Consider the following 7,890-nt stretch of genomic DNA (forward strand, 5'->3'; position numbering starts at 1 on the left):
CGTCAAAAACCTTTAAAAGTTGAAAAATCCTCCGGTATTAATGGTCCTGCCGGATTTGCAGGTGGTAGGACCTTGTGCAAGGTCCGCCCGGATTGCTACCACCATCTTGCTCGCTAATCCTGCCGTGAAGCAGCAGTGCTTGCACTGTTGTGTTTCGGCGTGGAGAGTAAGACAGCCGGTGAAATTACTGGCACTTGAGGTATCCCATCTTAGGCCTCCAGGTTGGCAACGCATTTGTAATACCCCTGGTGTTGCAGATGTTTATGGGCGGTGGTGCTCTCTTACCATCAGGAGACCAACTTGCTCGTTTGCCATCCAGTCGAATAAAAAAAAAAAATATATTAAGCAAAGCCCTGCGCAGGACGTGACACTAGTGCAAACCTCCATGGCAACTTCAGTTCTATTTACATTTTATCGCCATGACAGATCATGATCAATACATGCCAATACCTATAGATAACATGATATTATTTATTAGTAACAGTGACGATATTTAATCGATATTTCCAAAATTGTAATTGAAATAATACTGATGAAAATTGTTCACGGTTTTGTGCTAGTGCTGCACTCTGATGGAAGAAAATTGCAGTAATATTCTCTATAGTCATTACGTAGTTCAATATCTCAAAAATGGCTGACACAATTTAATTAAAATTAGCTAAAAACCATTCCGACGAAACCGCAGTCGATTAAAAAAGTTGTATCGCAATTGGTCCATCCGTTTGAAATCCACAGACAGACAAAGAGACAGACAGACGTTGGCGTCAAATTTATAACAGGGGTTAAAAGATGAGGACTTAACATTCATACTTTGACTCTACAGGAGACTATACACAACTAGTGTTGACTACAAAAATCGCTAGTGCGGCAAGGTTCTAAACTAGTTCCGTAATACCTGTAATATAGAACGTTGTAATAGTTACCGTCGTGTCAGAAACGTACCGAGTGTCCGTTCGAGACTGTTCTCGGTCTATTGTGTAAGATTTGCCTTATTGCTTGGTAGGGTGTGGTTGCTGTGATAGCGGCTATCGAACTTCATTATTTGCAACACACGTAATTCAAACAAATTTGTAACAATTACAACAAAAACAAGTAAAATACTAGGTTAACAACAAAGGTTAATAGTTATATTTGTAACTTTCCGAGAACCTCTGAGTTTTTCGAAATTCATGTGCGGAGTTACATTTGAAATTTACCACGACTTTACGGTGAAGGAAAACATCGTGAAGAAACCTGCACAAATCTGCGAAGCAATTCAATGGTGTGTGTGAAGTTCCTAATCCGCACTGGGCCCGCGTGGGAACTACGGTCCAAGCCCTCTCATTCTGAGGGGAGGCCTGTGCCCAGCAGTGGGACGTATACGTATGTAGGCTGGGATGATGATCTTTTCTTTTACTTGAATATATATTTTCTTTTCGTTCCTTGATAGTCAAAGGAAAAATTGTTATACCGTCAACTTTGCAGTTAGTGCTCTTCTAATACGGAAACACGTTGACACGGAAATAAATATTCGAATTAGGTACTATCTGTACTAATTATTTTCCTTTGAACTACTGAACGGTAATAAACTTGTAGTTATTTATGGTGATGCTTTGTAAGACTCAAAAGTTAATGGGGACTTAAGACTATGTATGTTGCGCATATGGATTCGTCGTTAAACATTTCAACTTTTTAGGTCCAAGCGTTCGACGTTAATGAATCAATCGGATCTTGGGATTAAACATGGTTCGCGTAAAAAAGTAAGGATAAAAAGGGGCCTTTCTGTTATTTTGGAAGTTCAGCTGTACCTACCAAACTACTTCCAAATCTGTCAATTTTAGCGTGAAAAAGTCAACAAACACACAATCTTCAACATTTATAATATAAGCAGGATTTAATTAATATTAGATAAGGAGCAGAAGGACTAAAAATCTAATCGCTAACAGTAGCGCCGCACCCCGCCCTCAGGCCCCGTTTATAAGCGCTTGGGCAAATCGCTAATGTGAGACCATTAGAATTTATGAAATCACGCCATCTGTTGAGACACGGCCGTTTCCTTTGCCGTAAACTGTAATAATGCCATTGATTTCTTATCTAAGTAAATACCATATACCAACACCAACTTATTATTAAGTAAAGCACCTTCAACATGGTATAATACATTATTGTAAATTATTGCTAGCAACAAAAACTTACGTTAGATATTATCTAAGGTAAGTATCTTTTTTGCTGACTCTATTTGCATTGTCAGCTAAACAACATTTTAATACCGCATATTAAGTCGTACACACAAATCAGAAATCATGTAATTATCTCTTTTTAGATGAACTGTCAAGCTAATAGTGCGCCCTTGGGCACTTGTCCCAACGCCGACGATAAACGAGAAGCGAGCAGAGCTACAAACTATAACTAACTATAAGAAGAAGAACTAAGAGAAGAACGAATGATCGTTAGTTGTGTAGCTGGGCTATAAGTAAGTATAGTGCGACAAGCGATTCGATTTCGATTCGAGTAACTGAATTTAGAACTAGTGCACTGGAGAGTAAAATGACCGCTGTTTGTGCTCGCGGCATGAGTTCAGACATCGCTGACGGAGTTTTGTGTTTTAAGAACTCTTGTCGCTGCTAAAAACTAGTGGAGCGAGAGTCCTCGCCGGCAGTGTGAACAACCAGCGCTCAACTATTATTATGAGTGTCTCTTTTATTAAGACGGGACCTAGATCTCTTGTCCAATTCTTAAGCGAGAAAATAGTCGATAATTAATCGCATCCTCGCTGGCGGTAGAACAAGTGCCTAATTATCTTCTGTGTTCCATCGTGGATAAAATGTCTACCGAACAAACCAAGTGTTAAGATTACGAGCAAAATGTTAAAAACAAGAATACTGACACAATACATTACAAAACAACACCTAGGGCCTGTTCAACACATTGTCGACTAACTTTAAGTTTCAGTTAAAAGTAATGCCGTCTTTGTTTATTCGGACAAAACAAACAAAGACGGCATTGCTGATATCCGTCACTTAAATTAAGTCGTCTAGTGGTGAAACAGGCCCTAATCTTATTTGAATTCCTGCATTGCCAGATTTCCTTTTTAGCAAAACAATAATACGTGATATGCTACTAAATGTTCCAATAAGGTCGGTGTCACACGGCGTAAGAAGTGTGATTGTAAAGGGGAAGTGTAACAGTTCGTGTGAGCTGGCCTTAATCGCTAATAATATATGAAAACTGGCGTATGCTGCTGTTATGATTTAAATAAATAAATAAATATCATGGCACAATTGACACCAATTAGCAATATTTTAGATACTTTTATGCTTTTTTTAATCGTGTTCAAAAAAAGGAGGTTATTAGTTAATTTTTCATGTTTGGTCCCGATCCGAAAATTTGTTTTTTGTTTAAAAAGGTATACCTACTTTTGAGGTGGTATCGTGGCCAGCTAGCCAAGGAGTGCGGGGAGAAATTGAGGGAACTCTTACACTATAACATTTACAATCTTTGAATTTGTTTTTGTTATATTCTGGGTGTATACCTTTTATGCACAAAAGGGACAAGAGAGAATAATTGAGAATAATAAAACAAAAACAATTGAAGGCACTCACAAAAATGTTACTACAAAACAAAACAACTGAAACCTATCAACACACACCAATTCTTTGTGTGTGTTATATTCATACAGACATTCGATATTTGCAACACGAACGTGTAACACCATTATAATCAGTCTTTATTACATCTCGGCGTTGCATCTGACATCATTATGTCTTCATTTGTTTTGTAACATTGACATTCAACGTTGCAGTTGCGGCGAGCGTAGATGGGCATCGTCATGGTGTGGTTGTTTTGTTTTGTATTTTATAAAGGCAATGTTGAAACTAGATGTTACTTATCTCTATGGTTTAAGTGGCTCACTCGTAGTGATGGGTACTCAGCGAATCAGTGGATGCCGGAGAAACGGTTAGCGATGTCAAAGCAGACCAAAATATCGATTTATGGATTAACATTAAGTAAAATCCCACTAATATTATAAATGCGAAAGTTTGCTTGTCTGTTTGTTTATTTGTTACCTCTTCACGTTTAAACCACTGAACCGATTTAGATGAAATTCAGTATATAAACAGTATGAGTCCCGGAGATCCTTCCGAAAGGATATTCCGGAAGGATAGTTTTTATCCCGGAAAATTTCATAGTTCCCGCGGGATAGCGAAAAACGAATTCTGCGCAGACGGAGCCGCGGGTAGCGGCTAGTTACTATCTAAAACTGGCACTGATTTGTGTATTGATGGTGATGTTGCGCACTTTTGCTGCTTTACGAACTTTTGCGAGTGTCATATCTCGAAATCGGTTTCATTGAAAATGTTGATGATTCAAATATTTTTTCTCTACAGTACTTTCATTGTAGCATGGTGCGGATGACAGCTGTCAATATTACAAGACTAGAGAGTCAAACTGTCGAAACTTGAGTCAATAGAACTAATAATTTAAAATCTTGATCATAATTAATGTCATCATTAATCCGATTATTATGCTAATTTTGATGAGAATATTAATGAAATTCTAGGTTGGAATATTATTTGCCACTTAAGTAAGACTAAACGGAGTTTGTAAGAATATTCGTTATTACCAATTAATAAGTACCAATATAACTCAAGATCCATTAGGTCCCATCACTAAACGAGCCTCTGGTGTTACGTTACATGCATATTACGTTTCTTCACTTAATTGTGCTTTGAATTTAATTAATTTATTATAAAAATCTGATAGCTTAAATTTATCTCGTATACATAGTTCTTATGTTCAAATATTTTACGCCAGTCATATTCAGGCTACAACTAAAATATACTTCCATATATTTAGACCGCAGCAACTTTTTTGAGTGAAACGAAACGTGCATCTAGTGTCACCCGCACCATGCTAGAATGAAAGCACTGTAGATTAAACGCTGCATAGAACAATAAACAAACCACGATTTAGGGTTTTATTAACTAGTAGCCTAGTACAACTGTAATGTAGTTGCTTAATTTATTCTTAATATTATGTAATTCATTTACCTAACTGGTAGTGGTTCGCGCGCCATATGGTTACGTTCCCCGATCTTGTCTGCGACTGCATACATTACAATACAGAATGCTTATTAACCGTTTAATGACACCATTGTCCAAAAAGGCGTTTCATAAATAATTGTTTTGTTTTCTTTCTTATGCCAGCAGAAATCACACCCGTGAAAATCATCTACATCATCATCATCAGCTGGAAGAAGGGCACTGTTGTGTAATTGTTTACGCATTCACTCCCATTTGATACCACCAATCTAGCAATGAAGACGAAGCGTTGGCTGAACTCACACTCATTGACCTATTTTGACCAGGTGAAGGAAAGGGTGGGTGTCGTGTCGTATCAGGAAGTCAAACAGCTGGCCAAAGACCGTGCGGAGTGGCGATTACTCCACCGACAACAGTATAGCTCTTAAATTTAAGAAGAAGGATATTGCGGGCCATATGGGTACTATTAATTTCGAAGGTAAGTCGGCGGGCTGATTTAAATTCCTTGGCGGGCCGGAGTTGGCCCGCGCGGGCCGTACTTTGCCCATCAGTGTACTAGGATCAGTGCATCAGGACTGACAACATTGAGAGTTGCGGGCAATGAGTGGATGCAAGTGGCGAGTTGTCGTTCATTATGGCGTTCTAAGGTTGGGAGACCCTTGTTTAGCAGTGGACGTCTTTTGGCTGATGATGATGATGATGAATCAATCGATATACTTTTTACTAGCTATCAAAATATTTTTTTATCTCTAGACAGAGTTCCCTAATGACTAAGGATCGTTGTGATCAACAGGTGGTACAGTTGGAATGAATGATTTGTTTCAATCGGCTTCTGTCCATGGCGGTTCTGATGATGAAGCTAAATTTCGGAGACCTGGACTTCCTCATTTGTTTGGTCTATCCGGCAGATCTGTCTCCAGCTCGCTAACATTGATCTCAATTACGATCATTCTCTCCGGGCTCTCTGCTCTTTTCCCCTAAGATTTTGATAGTGACCTCTGAAATTCAGTGACAAAAACTGTAGATAAAAAGATTTTCTCGATAGTTTTTATAAAACAATTTAATTTAATAAAGACACGTTGGGAAATATAGACTGTATCACAGTTACTTAAAGGAAACAGTGTAGCCATCTTGGAAGATAATATGGATATGGATACTGCTTTTGTTGCAATATTTTCTTAATATTTTGTTTGCTCATAAAAATTTAATCACATTTCATTATTCTATACCTTAAATTAATAGATACAAAGTCGTAAAAGCAGTACAGCGGTTATATAGATATATTTATTGTAAACCAAACTCTTTAACTACAATATTAAGGTCAAAAATACAAAACAACTGAAACAGGTGAGATGCTGGCTAACGAACTATAGCAGAGCAAGGTCACACTTATTTAAAAGCAATCTTTCGTTCACTTGCACTCATGCTCTCTCGTTTACTCTTCAAACGTGTAACAGAGAGAGCGCACACAACAATGTACAGTTAAGTGTATAAAGATTTTATTGTTTCGTTTCATTAAATGGCCTTCAATTCGTGACGATTATTGGGTCAAGACAAAAAAATATAAATGTTATCACATTTTGCTACTTAGTATAATTATTACGTAATTCTATATCGTTTAGGGTGTTTTGATTGAATTCAGAGCAAACGGTATGAGATTGTGACACAACGACAATAGCATAGGTAGTCAGTCAGGGAAATCATTTAGCTTAAAATATCGATGTTTGATGGTTACATACATAGTGGTTCGTTCTTGCAAAAATAATTCAAACTTTTTTTTCTAATCTTTATTTATTATGGAACTTTGATCAATCATTTGAACGAGGCTGGATCTCTTATTATTATTTACAAGCTTTAACAACTTGCAACGTTCCTTTCCTAAGTTCGTAAAGGTTTCAGAATTTACACACAATTTTCCGACCAGTTTTATGTATCCAATTGAGCTGAAATTTGGCATCATTTATGTAATTTTGGCAACAATGCTAAATATTGTAGTAAAATTAAAGCTCTAAGTAGTTATGAGGAAATAAATGACAAAGAAGTTAGTAGACTTCACAGGGGACCTCAGCTATTCAGAGAGAGACCGTTGCCGCGTCTTCGGAACCTTGCCTAAGCAATTTGTGTGTGTTTTGGCAATTCAACGGTGTGAGTGAAGTTCCCAATCCGCACTGGGCCCGCGTGGGAACTACTGCCCAAGCCCTCTCATTCCGAGAGGAGGCCTGTGCCCTGCAGTGGGACGTATATAGGCTGGGATGATGATGAAGGGTTTCGTAGCCCAAATAACTAAATAAAAAACATCATGCCACGCCCAAGCTTATATTATGGGTGCTAGGCTAGTATCGATAAATATATATTTTGATACATAATAGCCCTTAGTCCTCCATAACTCGATAATAAGCAATTTTTTTTTCATACAAATAGTTTGCCCCGACCGGGGATCGAACCCAGGACCTTAAACTTCGTAGTTATCTCACTACTAGAGTATCCGGTCATCGAAAACTGTAAAAGACTGTGCGTGACGCGCGCGACCTCGCGGAGGCCTTAATTTGACTGTAGGTACAGTAGCAATGTAGAGCCCTGATTCTAAGTAAAATAATTGCAGAGCGGGGTCATCTTATACCAGATAGCGGTACACGTTTAATTTTTAATTCTTTACTATTGAAACTATCACAGCTCTAGGTAGGCTTTACAACTTACCTAATAATAGTTGACGAAAAACCCCTTCATTTTGTCTTTGTATATTAATTTCTTGTACTTATTTATGGTACTCAATAAAGAATAATTGTATTGTATTGTATAAAACTTGTGATTATTAATTTATCATCACATATTCATATTTTAGCAGTAGCTATTAAACTAGTACACGGGC

At 37.7% G+C, this 7,890-nt stretch overlaps 1 pseudogene; it reads right to left on the reverse strand.

Annotated features, from left to right (window-relative positions):
- The window catches only part of LOC141428603 (paramyosin, long form-like), a 15,119-nt pseudogene extending 10,024 nt beyond the window's left edge, over positions 1 to 5,095 (reverse strand).
- Positions 5,096 to 7,890: the final 2,795 nt, after the last annotated feature.

The sequence above is a fragment of the Choristoneura fumiferana genome, chromosome Z (genome assembly GCF_025370935.1).
Source record: "Choristoneura fumiferana chromosome Z, NRCan_CFum_1, whole genome shotgun sequence".
Lineage (NCBI taxonomy): Eukaryota > Metazoa > Arthropoda > Insecta > Lepidoptera > Tortricidae > Choristoneura > Choristoneura fumiferana.